Source organism: Andrena cerasifolii, chromosome 6 (assembly GCF_050908995.1).
Source record: "Andrena cerasifolii isolate SP2316 chromosome 6, iyAndCera1_principal, whole genome shotgun sequence".
Lineage (NCBI taxonomy): Eukaryota > Metazoa > Arthropoda > Insecta > Hymenoptera > Andrenidae > Andrena > Andrena cerasifolii.
Window position 1 is genome coordinate 2,787,286 of NC_135123.1, and position 16,944 is coordinate 2,804,229.

General features: G+C 38.2%; 1 long non-coding RNA gene across 1 annotated transcript in view; it reads left to right on the forward strand.

Annotated features, from left to right (window-relative positions):
* Positions 1 to 15,477, forward strand: part of LOC143369820 (uncharacterized) — a 31,821-nt gene extending 16,344 nt beyond the window's left edge. Inside the window, exon 2 of the long non-coding RNA XR_013085503.1 lies at positions 15,223 to 15,477. This is a non-coding gene — a long non-coding RNA (uncharacterized LOC143369820). The remainder of the gene's footprint in view (positions 1 to 15,222) is intronic.
* The last annotated feature ends 1,467 nt before the right edge of the window (positions 15,478 to 16,944 follow it).

Genomic DNA, 16,944 nt, shown 5'->3' on the forward strand with positions numbered 1-16,944 from the left:
AATGCGTTTAGCAAAATTGCCCCGTCGCAACTAGAATTGGTTTTATACAGCTGAGAGGGAAAATTGTGTTCCGTCGACTGGACGAGCGTGCTTCAATTTTTAATGGAGCAAAATAAACGTGGGGAGCTTGAAACCGCAATATATGGTGTATAAATAACGGGTTGTCACGTATGACATCTTCTCTCCTCTTGCAGTAGTTATATATTGTTTACTCGTCAAAATTGAAACTGGTCCGATTAAAAGTATAGCCTGAGAAATATTTCAACCATTTCGAGTGCAGTTGCCCGGTGGAGCCAAGAAAAGTAGTTGCCAGTAGAGAGTAGAGAACGCGAAGAGTGAAGAGGAATAAAAAATGGAGAGTAACCAAGATCGGTAACCGCCTTTCTTTGTTGTTGTGATTAAAAGTATTATTGTGTACGATAGTTGTAGTTGTACTCTTCGGGGAAATCAATCGGGGCCTTTGATATTTAACGGAACATTGTCGCAAACTCAGTAGAAATGCCTTCGAAAATATTAAGTGAACATGCAAAAGTTAAGAAAAATTATGGAAATTATGATTTCACTCGTGTGCTTGTCATTAGCCGTTTCCACACATTTCCAGTACCATCTATTACTATCTGTTCATTGCTGTACTCCTTCGTATCCTTTTCAGAAAAAAGGCACCGAACATGGGGTTATATAGTATAAACCAGGCTTGGGAATTAAGTGGTCTTATCGGCCGAGTTTCAGAAGCAACGCCCTCTTTCTCCTGCCGCGCATCTTGGCCCCGCGACTGCCTAAAGCTCGAGCCACCTCGTAAAGGCGCGTACCACGTGAACCGCGCGTGGCGTGTTGACAAAACAAAAACGGGTAATTATTTAAAGTTTTTCATCCTCACCGATTTCAATGATTTTTGGATATGTTATCAAGATCAAGATTCAGAACAACTTTTTCGTATACATGTTACCGTCGCACGGCCTTCGTTTTCGAGATATAGCTAGCGGGGTAAATGCGAACGGTTGCTTAAGGGGTTATACCTATTGTAGGTCTGGGTTAGGTATTGTAGGTATTGTAGGTATAACCCCTTAAGCAACCGTTCGCATTTACATTGCAATTCAATGGTAACAACGATACATATTTGTAAAAAAAACGTGGCATCTGAAATTTTGACAACTTATCTTATTTGACACTCGCCAGGTTATAACTTGACAGTAAGCTGTCAAAATTTGGAGTAGATTGCATAATGAAGATAGCGATTGACGAATGCGTTAGTTTCTTTTTGGCCGAAAGTGTGCGTGTAACGCGTATATATGTATATAATGTTAATTATAAATTTTTTTCTCTTGAACAGGTTATGAAATTAACCAATAATTGTTTCACTGAAAAACAGAGTTTAATTTTATTTATACTATTTACATTATATTTACAGTTTGTACAATGGTCTTACCTGAAAAACAGAGAAACGGCAATAAAAGTTAATTTTCACCTCTTCTCTGTTCAGTTTATCTAACTTCTTATTAATTTTAATTTATAGTAAGTTAATTACGGATAAGTATGGATTGCACATGTGCTCTACTTCCCTATCTCTCTCTAATTTTTTATGCTCAGTCGTAATTGATGCGCCACCTGTCAATCATACTCCGAAGCGTGCGCTGAGTATCCAAAGCGCGCTCAAATTCAATTAAAGAGGATATTTTCTCTTTACATGTGTACGTATTATGTTGACGAAAGTCGACGAAAATTTGCTTGGAGAAGAAGAAGAAGAAGAATAAGAAAAACCTTACCATTTCCGACAGATCCATGAGACGATATTACGATTTCTCTGTAATGCGTGGACCGATTTTATTGAATTTGGTCTTATTCGAAAGCTTATATGCGGTTTACAGAATTTTGAGAACTTATGAAGTAATAGGATTTAGGCAATAATTTTATTGTTTAAATTTGGTGCAACTGAAAGACAAAAAGGCCGCATACAGGTCAGATTCATATACAATTGGATCAAACCTAATGTGAATATAAAGTTTATTTCTTTGTGTCTTCTAATGCTACGAACATTTAATAAAGATTTAATGACGCTATAGAACAGAATTTCGAGACTTCAAATTTTGGCCGATGTTCAAATATAAAAAGCTCTCGTTTAAATTTTAAATGTGCGTGCGAGAGCGTGTAAACATGATGACACACCGTCCGTCAGGACGGTTACGCGGTTCCCCCGTTTTTACACCCGAATTCCAGCGTTGAGCTCTTCCGGGAATCCGGTCGTTAGTTCTACAAATACTTGTATCTTGTGAGGACACATTGTGAAATCATTTGAAATAAAGTTAGTACATAATCGTTTGTTCATTATTAATAGCCGTGTTTTGTGAGTCGTCTTTGTTCGTATTGTATCTCCGTGGTGTATTCGCGTTCGTTGCAACGAAGCCCACCCGTACTTGGAGCTTGAGTGCATCTCTTCTAATCCGGGAGCCAGTGGTGTCGCGGGGGATTTATATATATCGTCATATCTTCTACAATTATTTATTAATCAGTGTGAAAATTGGTGAAAATCTTCCTTGTATATTAAGGAAAAACTTAGTCGCTGCAAGTTATATGTACCTCAAAATTGCCTCGATACTTTTCAACGGCGAACGTTGAAAAACATGGGTTATGTCCAGTATTACTTTTTAATTAAATATTATTACATTTGTTAACATAAGGGTTTTGTGCATACATTTTACGGCTTCGCTAGAGTATTCTGAAGTTATGTTTTAAGTTCCATAACGATCTGTTAATATTTACTCAAGTTATCGCCATTTATGTTTAAAAAGATAATGATTTTGGGCGATGAAAAATTTTTTGTCTATAATTTTTAGCTCGAATAGTAATGATTGGATAAACAAACTGTGAATAGAAAAAATGTCTGTCGTGACGAGCTTTACAACACTATATTTTTTAAAATTCAGTTTATCACCATTTAATTTTCCAATCTTTCTTAGTGTTTAGACAATAACTTTTGCATTTTCGAGCGCTAGTCCCCTTATTGCATCCGACCCTTCAATTATTGTAGGTGCAGATTACTGTATATGTGCATATTTTTTACAAAATCCTTATAGAAACAGGAGAAACTTTTAACTTCCTATTCTGAATAATATAGTGTGTGTGCGTGAATGTAAACAATATGTAGCTGATTTATTTATTTCAACGCTTTATTAAAAATCAATGATATGTATAAATGTTTTTCCTTTTTCTATAAGGATTTTGTAAAAAATATGCACGTATGCAGTAACCGATAATAGTTGAAAATTTCGGTTCTTCATAACAGTTATTCAGAATAAAGGATCTTCATAACCGTTTGGAGAAACGAAATCGATATTATAACAGTTTTCAAGCTCTGCTTGTAAGTTCCCCGCGAACCGCTGCCAGACTGCGATTTTCTTATTTTGTATTAAGTTGTTGATTAATGGGTGGAGATTCAGCCTTGCCCCGATGTGTCGGGGACGCTCTCAAACTTGACATGTTCGAGGGCGGGCCCTCGGGCCCTGTCCCCGGACTCGACTGCCAGACCGACCACTCGTCCGTTGACTTTCAGCATAAGGTTAATTAGAACAATGATAGAAAAACCTCGTCGCGATGAGACACTAAAAATCTTCACTGGCTCCCGGACTATTCTCTGGCCACACCAGTGGCGATCCACACCAGCCTCCCAAGGCATTGGATTAACCCGGGAGTAGGCGCATATCGGTCTTTTCGACCGACGATTTCATATGTTTTGAAACATGATCCATAGCGTTCGACTGTTTACTTTTTCCGTAGAGCTATTCCTCTTTGAAGGAGTTCTTGACTTATTTATGTTACGGAGCGACACTTAGTGCAGATATCAGATGTAGAGGAGGCGTGTACTTTGAGTGAAGGAAACGTAAGTATTTATTCTTTATTCTCAAAATGCAGTTTCTAATCCGAGAAAAATATATATATTTAATACGTTTATGAAACCATAAATTTATAAGTATATTTTTTGAAAAACAAATATAAATATAAAATATATTAGATAATTGCTATTATTGAAAATTAAAAATCAAGTGATAAATTCAAATTGATAAATAGACAATGTAATTTTATATTTTGCATTCGCACAAATTTTTATATAACATTTTATTTTTAAAATCAATCACAATGCATCATTTGTATAAAAATAAATTTTTCAGAAGTCATATTATTATAATACGATTAATCATTTTATCATAAAAAATGAAGATTATTTACGTATAACGATTCTGAAGTAAGTAAAATACAATGTTATGCATTATTTATGTTATTTTAGTCATTTTATTAAGTTATTTCTGATTACATTACCATCGGTCGAAATGACCGACGTGCACCTACTAACGTAAATTATTTGGCGCGCCTACTCTCGGGTTAAACAACCACTCAGACCATTCGGAAGTCGGTATATGGACGTCTTGTTCCGTAAGTTACGCAAAATCCATTAAGGGGTCTTATACGTTTCTCGGCGTTAAAACGTGGACAATGTTTGCGAATGATTCAGGGATAAACTATTAATCCGATTGGTTTAATTATTTTTGTGTTTTATAGGTATATGTTTACACACCTATGGTTATATACCTCAGGTATGAGAATTGGAAAATTTTTAAAAATGTGGCTTCTTCTCGAAACATCGATTTCCAAGACGGTGGGCATGATAACTGCCTCACCGTTCATCCGATTAACTTCATTATTTACACACATATTCTACATAAGATTCGTTATCCGGTGACGTTGAGCTTTTTCATTTAAATTGAACCATTTTTTAATAACAACCAAAAACGTCCGACTTTTATAGCGAAAATCACGACCCTTTTCTTCAAAGTGTTACCATTGCCGTAATTATTTTTTTTCTCGAAAAAATGGCGACGTCACCGGATAACTACCCAATTTTTTTCAAATTTAAAAAAATTTCGAAAAAAATTATTCGATTGCAAAATCCATATCCTTATCTCTGTAGTATTGTATACAAAGACTGGAAAAAAAATCAGCTCGAAAACTTAATTTTTGTCCGAGTTAAAAATTTTTTTGTTTTGGCGTAGTAACTAAAACACTCTTGCTTCGTACGTTGGACCTTCTTCTTCTTGCAATGCCTGTTCTCTTCGTGATTGTGCAGTTCGTATCATTTTTCTTGCACGTTTGTATCTTGCTGATGCTTTATCCTTATACCTGAGAACTCGTTTTTGTGACGGTGTTGAACAATTTTCAATGATTGTTCGCTCATTTGCATTTGGCATTAGGTCCTTGAATAAATGTAATATTGTTTTAGTCCATCCTTCATTATATTCGGTGACAGCTTCTACGACTGCAGCTTCAACAAGATATTTTGAAGGAAAAATATCCTTTGGGCACTTACGCCAGATCATGCTATGCAAACTTTCATTGGAATTCTGCGTAAGGCATTGTGCACAACGACGGGACAGTTTTTCATCGCTTAGCCTATTATAAATTGGTAACAATTTATCCAGAAATTTTTCTCTGATAGCTGTTCCTATATTCTTATCATGAGAACCAAGTTTTCTTCCTTTCGCAATTGCTGATTGGTAGAAACACCATGATTCTTCACCCGATGGACATTTATAATGTTGTGGTGTCGTATCCAGTTGGTGGTATATCGTCGCGTATATGGCAGCTTTCATAGCTGTAATATTGTTGTTATTTCGTAATATAGCTTTTTTTATAATAATCTGTCAATTTTCTAATTGTAACTTCTTTCAGGGTACCCTGCCCTCTACCCCCTAAAGTAATGCCTTTCGTACGCTCCTGTTTTACTAAATCGGTCTGGGTTAACTGCTCCGTCGTTGTGCACAATGCCTTACACAGAATTCCAATGAAAGTTTGCATAGCGTGATAAGTGCCCAAAGGATGTTTTTCCTTCAAAATATCTTGTTGAAGCTGCAGTCGTAGAAGCTGTCCCCGAATATAATGAAGGATGGATTAAAACAATATTACATTCATTCAAGGACCCATACCTTGTCACTGTCCTCGACACCGCTACCCAGGACGTGACAAAAGGTTTTCGCGATTTTATCGTTTCCTCTTTTTTTTCGGGGAGGCACGTTGCTCGAATCTAACTTCAGATTTGTATGAATATAATTTTCGTAGGATACCATGAACATGGAAGGAGTTGAAGAATTTGAAGATGTATTGAGTTATAATATCCTGGAAAAAGTGAGTTTTACAGTTCGTTGAGAAGACAGAAGAATAACGACACTTTTCTTTTAGATGGGTGCCACCAAAATGTTACTAGATGAGCACACCCAGTGCGCGTTTAAGGCGGCATCGTTGCTGATTCGGCAGCAGCAGCAGGCATGTGTCTAAATGAACTTAATTTTCCTCCTCTAATGAACGCGGGCACTTTATTTCGCATTGTTGGGTGAACAGATCAAGCAAAAGCAACGGAGTTGCAGCGAAGCTGTTGGGCTGCTGCTTTCACAATACTACCCGCAACTGCAGCTGCAGCTCCAGCTCCAGCTCCAGCTGCAGCCGCAACCGCAACCGCAGCCGCAGCAAAAGGAGCCGCAGCAGTAGCTCCAGGTGCCGCAACAGCAGCCGGCGCAACATTACCATGATCTGCCGCAGCGGAGTCATCAGCGGCTGCCGCAACAGCTCCAGCTGCCGCAACAGCTCCAGCCGCCGCAACAGCTCCAGGTGCCGCAACAGGAGCCGCAGCAACAGATCCAACTGCAACTGCAGCTGCAGCGAAGGCTGCAGCAGCTGGAGTAACAACTGCAGTGAAGGCTGCAGCAACTGGAGCAACCGTTGCAGCAGCAGCAGCAACTGCTTTATTCGCCCCTGGGAGTTCACGTCTACGTGACAAGCCCAGAATTATCGGAGAGTAGAATGGCAGATTTACAAAAAATCGTCGATTCAGGGGCCCTAGAATTGAATTACGTTAGACGTAAATTAAATTAGACGCATTTCGTAGAAAGTGAAAGGTTGTTTAAATTGAGTTGATTATTGCTAAAGTGCGGGTGGTCAAAAGTTAAATTTTAATGAAATTCTACTAATTTAGTTTATTAGAGGGTATGTTAAATTTGATGTATTTCGTAAAAAGTGAAAGGACAAACGTAAGATTGGAGTATGAGTGAGTGCGTACTAGTGCGTCCGAGTCAGGAATGTGTTGCGGAGCGAATGCGAATTCCTGAACGGCATGATTTTCTCTTTCAAGTTTTAAGCCGATCGGATATGTTGAAGTGGATCAAAATTAGGTTACAAGATTTCACCCTGACAAACTAACGAACTCACAACTGAAACGAAATAAAAGTTGTGAGTTTGCCGAAATATGCCGAAAGTTTTTTATTAATATCTCATAAATTAACAAATACCCGCAGTTAAAATTTTATATTAGATTAAAACAATATTACATTCATTCAAGGACCCATACCTTGTCACTGTCCTCGACACCGCTACCCAGGACGTGACAAAAGGTTTTCGCGATTTTATCGTTTCCTCTTTTTTTCGGGGAGGCACGTTGCTCGAATCTAACTTCAGATTTGTATGAATATAATTTTCGTAGGATACCATGAACATGGAAGGAGTTGAAGAATTTGAAGATGTATTGAGTTATAATATCCTGGAAAAAGTGAGTTTTACAGTTCGTTGAGAAGACAGAAGGATAACGACACTTTTCTTTTAGATGGGTGCCACCAAAATGTTACTAGATGAGCACACCCAGTGGGCGTTTAAGGCGGCATCGTTGCTGATTCGGCAGCAGCAGCAGGCATGTGTCTAAATGAACTTAATTTTCCTCCTCTAATGAACGCGGGCACTTTATTTCGCATTGTTAGGTGAACAGATCAAGCAAAAGCAACGGAGTTGCAGCGAAGCTGTTGGGCTGCTGCTTTCACACTACTACCCGCAACTGCAGCTGCAGCTCCAGCTCCAGCTCCAGCTGCAGCCGCAACCGCAACCGCAACCGCAACCGCGGCCCCAGCAAAAGGAGCCGCAGCAGTAGCTCCAGGTGCCGCAACAGCAGCCGGCGCAACATTACCATGATCTGCGGCAGCGGAGTCATCAGCGGCTGCCGCAACAGCTCCAGCTGCCGCAACAGCTCCAGCCGCCGCAACAGCTCCAGGTGCCGCAACAGGAGCCGCAGCAACAGATCCAACTGCAACTGCAGCTGCAGCGAATTCTGCAGCAGCTGGAGTAACAACTGCAGCGAAGGCTGCAGCAGCTGGAGTAACAGCTGCAGCGAAGGCTGCAGCAGCTGGAGTAACAACTGCAGCGAAGGCTGCAGCAGCTGGAGTAACAACTGCAGCGAAGGCTGCAGCAACTGGAGCAACCGTTGCAGCAGCAGCAGCAACTGCTTCATTCGCCCCTGGGAGTTCACGTCTATGTAACAAGCCCACAATTATCGGAGAGTAGAATGGCAGATTTACAAAAAATCGTCGATTCAGGGGCCCTAGAATTGAATTACGTTAGACGTAAATTAAATTAGACGCATTTCGTAGAAAGTGAAAGGTTGTTTAAATTGAGTTGATTATTGCTAAAGTGCGGGTGGTCAAAAGTTAAATTTTAATGAAATTCTACTAATTTAGTTTATTAGAGGGTATGTTAAATTTGATGTATTTCGTAAAAAGTGAAAGGACAAACGTAAGATTGGAGTATGAGTGAGTGCGTACTAGTGCGTCCGAGTCAGGAATGTGTTGCGGAGTGAATGCGAATTCCTGAACGGCATGATTTTCTCTTTCAAGTTTTAAGCCGATCAGATATGTTGAAGTGGATCAAAATTAGGTTACAAGATTTCACCCTGACAAACTAACGAACTCACAACTGAAACGAAATAAAAGTTGTGAGTTTGCCGAAATATGCCGAAAGTTTTTTATTAATATCTCAAAAATTAACAAATATCCGCAGTTAACATTTTATATTAGAGGTTCTCTCCCCCCTCCTGCCCAAACCCTCAAATTTCGGTTCATTCAGGATCTACTCGAATCTATTCCCAATCTGCTGGCATACTGCGGTCAGTTTGTTTACTGGGCAAATTGCTTTTAAAGGAAAACCACGTATTTGAAAACATTTAGTATATGTATTGTTCAGGGACCGTAACTGTTATAACCTAAATTTTAACAGTTATGGCATAAGAATTAATGTTTTTGTTTAAATGATTTTGGTTATGAATAACCATTATCGATGACCAGAATTTTTGTTTGGTTACGAATAACCAATATCTATTCTGGAAATTTTGTTTTGGTTACGGCATAACCAATATCTATTGCGGAATTTTTTTTTTTGGTTAAGGTAATAACTATTGAATTATAGAATATCTGGAATGCGAACTGGGGGTATTAGGAGCCGCGGCGCGCTGTTGAAAAAAGATAGTTGCACAGCGTGGGATACTGTTTCAGTCTTACACACAACGTTTATACCTGCCTATACTGAAATTTACTACAGGATAGAAGTACATTTACTACAGGATGGTGTATAATACAGGATAGACACCCATTCAATGCCACTATCTCTCAGCCTGGCCAGTCCGGGGTTTACCGCACCGTGTTTGCATTCCAGATATTCTACAGTTCAATAGTTATACCGTAACCAAAAAAAAATTCCCGCAATATATATTGGTTATACCGTAACCAAAAAAAAAATCCCGCAATATATATTGGTTACGCCGTAACCAAAATAAAATTACCGCAATAGATATTAGTTATACCGTAACCAAAAAAAAATCTCGTAAACTATAATGGTTATTCGTAACCGAAAACAATTTCCGTAGTCAATAATGGTTATTCGTAACCGAAAACAATTTCCGTCGTCTATAATAGTTATTAGTGACCAAAAAATATTTCCGTTGACAATAATGGTTATTAGTAACCAAAACAGATAAATCTTAATATCTTTTAATCACTTGATTTTTCGGAAAATTTATGCAGTACTTAATGAAGACTGACTTCCATTTAAATACAAATTAACTTTAAGGAGGTTCAATACCTCACTTGCGGGGCAGGCGGCGAGAGGGGTAAGCCTATCCCAGATAGCACACGACGTCTATTAGCCGTCTTTCAGACTTTCAAGACGTCTGAAGTCGTCTTAAAGACGGCTTATAGATGTCGTGTGCTATCTGGGTATGCTTATACATGGGAGTTCTACAGTGATACCAATCTTAGATAAATAAAAATTATGTAGATAAAAATGTTATTTACATGTCTATTCCTAATAAAATTATTACCACACTGTTTGTTTTGGAATTCAATTAAACAAAAAGTATGTTTAATGCAACTAGAAACACAATATTTTCATTAAAAGTAACGTAAAATATGCGAGTGAAATGCGGCAACGTCGCTTTGCGTCCATCTTTTTTTTCTCTTTCCATCTCACACTTATGGCGTCCTTTTGCGCGTTCGTACTGGTTCGCAACAAATTACTAAATGCATATTTACAGGTTGGTAGTGTTTTTACAAATCTTTACTGTATCCTTTGTACAAGTATACATTCTATAGATGACTACCCGACGTACAGCGTTGCCACGTTTCAAACAGTTCCAAAAATACGAGCACATTGCTGTCTATTTATTAAATTATCTAATAAACCGTACGGTTCATGTCCGACTTTCTTTTTTAGAATTTCATAGGAATACTTAAGCTTTCCATTGCAACATTTTTTAAGATTTTCTCACTATTTTTAAGGACTCTGTGTAACATTTTATAGAAATTGTATCGCTCCTCCTATAACAGCCTATGTATAAGAGCGCAAAGTTGATTTCAATTTTTTCAAAAACCGTGCGGTCAATCGACTTGAAATTTTGATACAATGCGGACTACACTTTGAACATTAGATTAAAACACTTTTCAAAGATTTCTCATTATTTTTTCTCCGGCATCAAACCTCCTTAAGCGTTTATAGCTTAGAGTAACGTTAACCGATTTTGATGAAATTTTAGGCATGTATACCGACAACTTACTTTAACCTACAAACGGGTTTTTTGAAATTCATTACAGGCTTACAAACAAAAGTTTAAAAAACGACCTTTATTATTTAAAACCGGTTTGCAAACATTCGGTCTGAAACATTTAAACAAATGCTTCTGTGTTTTTGGTTTTTCATTGTTTCTTTCCACAAATGCTCATAAACATTTATATGTACCAGTGTGTATATTTATCTATATATGTATATAGATTTAATTAGGCTTTACCTGTACGATCTATCCATATTTAGTGGATCCCTGGTTTCCTTCAACTAATGTATCCTAATCTATCGACATTTCTCAGATGGCGCACAGCCTCTTTTGAACGCCTGTTTCGGACGTAACCAAAGCGTACTCTGGACGTTTTGAAAACGTCTGCAAAATACGTTTTTAAAACGTATGCAAAATACGTTTTTAAAATGTCTTCTGGACGTTTTCTGGACGTTTCTAAAACGTACAGGAAACGTTTTAAAAACGTACAAAAAGTGTCCAGGAAACGTTTTAAAACCGTCCATTTTCACAAATCAAGCCATGGACGTTCAGACATAAAATGTACGTTTTCAAAATGTTCCTGTGCTATCTGGGTATACACGCGTGCTATTCTTCGTCAGATTCATTTACGTAATCACTCTGTTCTTCATCATTGCTACTGATTGATAGTACATATTTGTTAATTGCGTGTAAATTTGCAGATTTTACCTTAACCGTGTGAAGTTAAGAAGTGCATATGTGTTAACGCTTATCAACGCATATGTACTATATAATCCTCCGATTACAGCCCACGTCGAGGAGGTTGCCCGCGCCCACTGCGAGGGGCAGGTGAATCCCTGGTTGGACTACAGACCAATTAAATAATGCCCTCGGGTCACTGGAGCGGGAAGAAATGACCCTGACGGAAGCCGCTGATTTTTATAATATCCCCCGGAGAACCCTAGGGACAAAGGCGAACCAGAGGGGTATTGGGCGTGGACGTATTTAATATCTAGTATAAAATGTCTATTTCTGCTCAGCGGAAATGCTCGCATATTTTGGACAACATAAGTAAACAAAATTATTTAAAGGTTTCAATGCTAATTATTCACCATTCGGAGCTATATCAGCCAGTAAAAAAAATCAAATGAACCAAAATTTTTAGAAATCTGGCGATGACATTGTATAATACTGATAATTTATCAGTAATCTTAATAAAGTAAGTCATCTCAATAGTTTATAAATTGTTTTAATTGTTATTATGGCGTAGTTTATTAAAATATTTAAAAATTCATGATTTTTAGTTGTATTATATTAATTTTGCGATAAAATCAGTATTATAGTAAACGTATTCTAACAAGAAACAGTTTTATCGTAACATTATGTACAATACGTGTAAAAATCATGTCCTTTCAATTATTCAGATTAATTAATAAATTATAAAAAATTAAAACAATTTATAAATTAAAATAAAAGTCTTTAACCGTTGGTACCGAATACACTTCAATGCGTTCGCTGTTTGTTGCTCCTACATTCTTATCTGACATAAGCTTTCTACGTTTCAGTCAAACTGAAAATAACGCCTGATACTTTTCTTCTCCACACCATTCTCGTTCTCTAGCTTCAGTCACTTTAAAAAGATGCACTATTTTGATGTCTGTACAATTCTCTATAAATGTCTAAGTGCATTCATGGGTATTGTGTTGTGCTGTGGAGCTATTTGTATTAATATTTTTCTGCTGCAGTGCTAGATTGTGATTCAATAACTTTGCATAATTGATTGCATCTGCAGAAAGTGGTGCAAGTCCACACGCAGTAAAGCCACGTGATAAAATATTTGCCAGATTAAGAGATTGCCAAGCAGTTTGTAGAATTGGTACAGTTTTATTTTGCTACAGCTATCCACCCATTTTCCATTCTCTAATCTGTGACAGCTTTTTTCCATGCTTCGTTCAGTAGACGAAATAAGGCAACATCCATTGGCTGGGTTATATGGGTCGAATTGGGATACAATGAAATAAGTTCTATTTCATGTTCCACACAGAAATTACTTAGAGTCATTGTAGCATGTGACGAATGTCCATCTAGGTACATGACTATTGGAAATATAATTCCATTTTCAATGCACCATGGGTGCAAAACATTGACAGAATGAAGTCAGGAATATTTCTTAACACGCTTCCACATAAAAAGCACAAAATGGAGATAAAAGGAAACTAAGAAAGAATAAACTAAAATTTGAATCTTTGCATGTGGTCCATGGCCATAGGAAGAATGTTCAGAATGGAATACCCCTGAAGAATACATTTGTGACTCGTGTAGTAATTAATTTCAAAACTAAAAAATAATATTTTTTTATTAATTTAACAGTTTTCTCACTTATTTTATAAAGAAAAATCATGGCCGGAATTACCCTACATTAATTCCGTAATTCCGTAATTTTTGTGTTATTCCTTTCAACTTTGTTACAACGTAAATTTATGCTTTCTCGGTCATACTAATAAAAACTAGACAGTTGAAACTATCAATTCATATAACAAAAACTAGCAAATGTGTAAGTTGCTCAAATTTTATAGCGTTTCTTCCTTATAGAGTCGGAATTACCCTGCTTTCCCCTGTTTGCAGTATTCGAATTCGAAATACATAAGCACACGTAAAGCGACAAATACGCATGCGCGTAATATGCGCATTGACGGTACATGCTTGTTTTTCTGCATTTGCTGCACGCATTATGAGCTAGAAGTTGGAGGATTCTAGGGAATTCTACGAATCAGGTAATACCGTCTATGCACTCGCTGTATGAATCGCAACCAACGCAACGGACTCAATTTCGAAGCGAACAACACATCCCTAGAAGGTTTACGGCAGGATCGAAACGGAAGATGAGAAAGGAAGCAAATACGTGGCGCGCATTGTTATTTCTTAAAGGCTTTTACTGCTAAGTTTTTCGAACGTGTTCTTATAATGCTAACTTTGCAGCTATACTCTAATCCAGAAGACGATGAGAGCTTGTGATTGTATTCAATAGCCTTCAAAACCTTCAATTTAACCCGGGCGCGGGTAATAAATAAATTCATTTTTCATTTACACATCTGCTTACCAAATCTCACTGGGTAAGCAGCAGTTCGTCCTGTAAAACTCATAAAATATGGTTTTCGCTTTCAATAATATGGAATCGCTGTTCAAGAAGAATAGAAAAACTCGGATTGAGAAAATCCAGGAACCAATAAAGCCATCAAATTTCGTTAAGAGTCGGTCCCCGATCCTAAGGACGAAGTAACCGATGTAGTTAGGAAGCGTGCTTCGACCACCGTCCAAACGTCTCGAATTAAATTTATCGTAATCCATCCAACTGTATAGCTAATTGTAAGTAAGTTTGAACATTCCCGCGCAAGCTCACGAGCATCAAACGCATAGAAAACCGTTCCGCTTCGTTACTGCGGTTCGTGCGCTGTTGGAAACGGAACGCCATGAATGCGCGCAGCGACTGCGTTGCGGCAGGGGGACCAAGCCGTCTTTCTTTGGCTGAAGTTTTCCCGTTTAGTTAGCACCGCATTGGTAGGAGGCGCTAGGTACATCACACACAAATACCTACGTGTATCAGTGAGCACGACACACAACCTTTCGACGTTGGTGAAATGTTACCATGACGACCGTCGTCATTTAGAAATGTTGGCGCAGACACGAGGAAGTGTCCCCACTTTGCCAGGTTTACCCTTTCTAAGGCCGTCTGACCATGGATTGTCGCGTCAGTGACGCGTATGCAGCAGATAGAAGGATATACAAAGAAATTGAATATATTTTCTTTTCCTAAGAAAAGAAGAAATATTCAATTTCAATGTTTATCCTTCTATCTGCTGCATACGTGTCGCTGGCGCGACGATCCGTGGACAGGTTTTAAAGTAAACGGTGCATTACACGTATACACATACCAATACGTCCCGATTCACACCAATTCACACATTCACAGTTTAGTACGCACCTCATTGGTAGGAGGCGCTACAAACTCTGCTTCAACTTTCGTAAGAGGGAAGCTTGGCCCCCCTGCGCTGCGGTTTATGCGCATAATGCGTGAATCGGAACACCCCCTTAGATTATTCGAGTATTCGTAACAGCATTTACCATAAGGCACAGTCTTAGAGCATATAAACATGGAGGAAGCATGCAATGGGCGAAAATGTAGACGGCGGTAGAAAGAGAAAGATATACGTTGGTGTTGCGACTCCCGTCTAGCGGCGTGTAGTATAAGCTTCAGAAGCGCGAAGTTCGAATCGGATCACACGACTGTAATAGGAAAGGGAGACAAGGTGAAGTTCGCGTAAGCCTGAGGTGTTTGAAAATAGTTAGAGATTCTTTTAATGAGGAGACTTCAAGATTATAAACTAATCGATACCCACTTGGAAACGGGTGTTTGAATAAATGAATCTCACCTTCCTCCCTTCACCTAGGTGTGTAATTACAGCGCAATTTGGTTAAACGCTCGTTGTTGCAAAAATCGATAACCGGAAGGAATCGGATCGACGAATAGGAATTTAGCTAATAAATTTGTAAATTTGCAATTGGCTCTTAGAATCTAAGACATTTTGTAATTAACAAAAGGTGGAAAAGCGATGAATTTTTACTATTAAGTTCTGTTCAGATTGAAATTGTGTTTATAATCGTTTATTTTTTTCCATTACAGTTACAAATTTACTAAGTTCAAGTAGTTTCATTCCGTTCTTATTACTATTTTCATCATATTTACCATTAAAAAATCTGCGTCCAAGGAGCAGAGTGCCTAAGCACTCCACGGGCGTCGACCCTCGCCGAATTCCCTACCAAGGATCCAGAGGACCCAAACGGCCACGCAACATTTGGGACAGTCTCTCTCTTTCTAACGCCAGGGGCGACAGTGTTTTGCTTATGATGTTAGAAAGAGAGAGGGTGTCCTCAATGTATATCTTTCTCTTTCTACCGCCGTCTACATTTTCGCTTATTGCATGCTTTTGCAATTATATATATATATATATATATATATATATATATATATATGTATATATTTTTTCAGCAATAAATATACATTCATTTGAATAATCACGTTACAACTTCAACATTCACTTATAGCACATTCGGCAACCTGCACTAGTACGCGCTGAGTGCGATCACTGCCCGGAGTTTTGCCCACAGCGTTTGCCCTGGGCAATGGCGGCTGCCCTTGCCCTGAAAACGGTAGCCTGACCGGGCTGAGTTATGCTCTACGAAATAGAAACTCATGCATGACAACTGTGCGGCGGGAGCTGATAGCTGGTGCAAGTGACCCGTTGCTGAAGCGGCAGATAATAAAAATAAATTTAAGCACCACCCTCCTTTTCACCCAGACGTCCAGAAGAATCTATTGCCCATTTATAAAGATTTAGCAAAAAGAAATCTGTTCATGAGGTGCTTAAACGGGCACACGCAAAATCCCAATGAAAGTTTGTTTGTTTGACGTCAATTCATTCCTTATGTTTCGCCGATGAAACTAACACCAAGAACGGCGTAATTCGGACCATAATGAAGGAAATTTCATGAAAAATTTATTTATATCATTTCAAGTTGATTTCGTTAAATATAGTCTCGTGTGATTTAACACAACAGCGAGTCGGTCAGGCTGCATGAATTAAGAACAATGCAGGGTGTAGTGACCAAAAGAAAGACAAATTATTCAGTAAAATAGAGCTTTAAAGTCTATCATATGGTAATTGCATTATATTGTTGAAAATGTAATTTTTCGATTTTTGATTAACTGTTTATGACAATATTAGCAATGGATTAAATTCACTCACATAGATCCATCCTTCATGGTTAAAAAAAAAGACGCAAGTCCATACCTTCCATAATTTAGGTCATTAAAGTTAATTTCTGTAGGCGGGTTTCATAAAAATCGCCGAAAGCAGGTAACTTTGAAGATTTGTATTTTTTAAACAATTTCCAATCCGCAAACATGAGGACCTAACCCTCCCTAATTTCATATGAATTACCATATTGTAGCGTGCGTAGCACTGGACTTCGAGCGAAGAAGAAGACCAGGTAGGGTAATAAAGTTC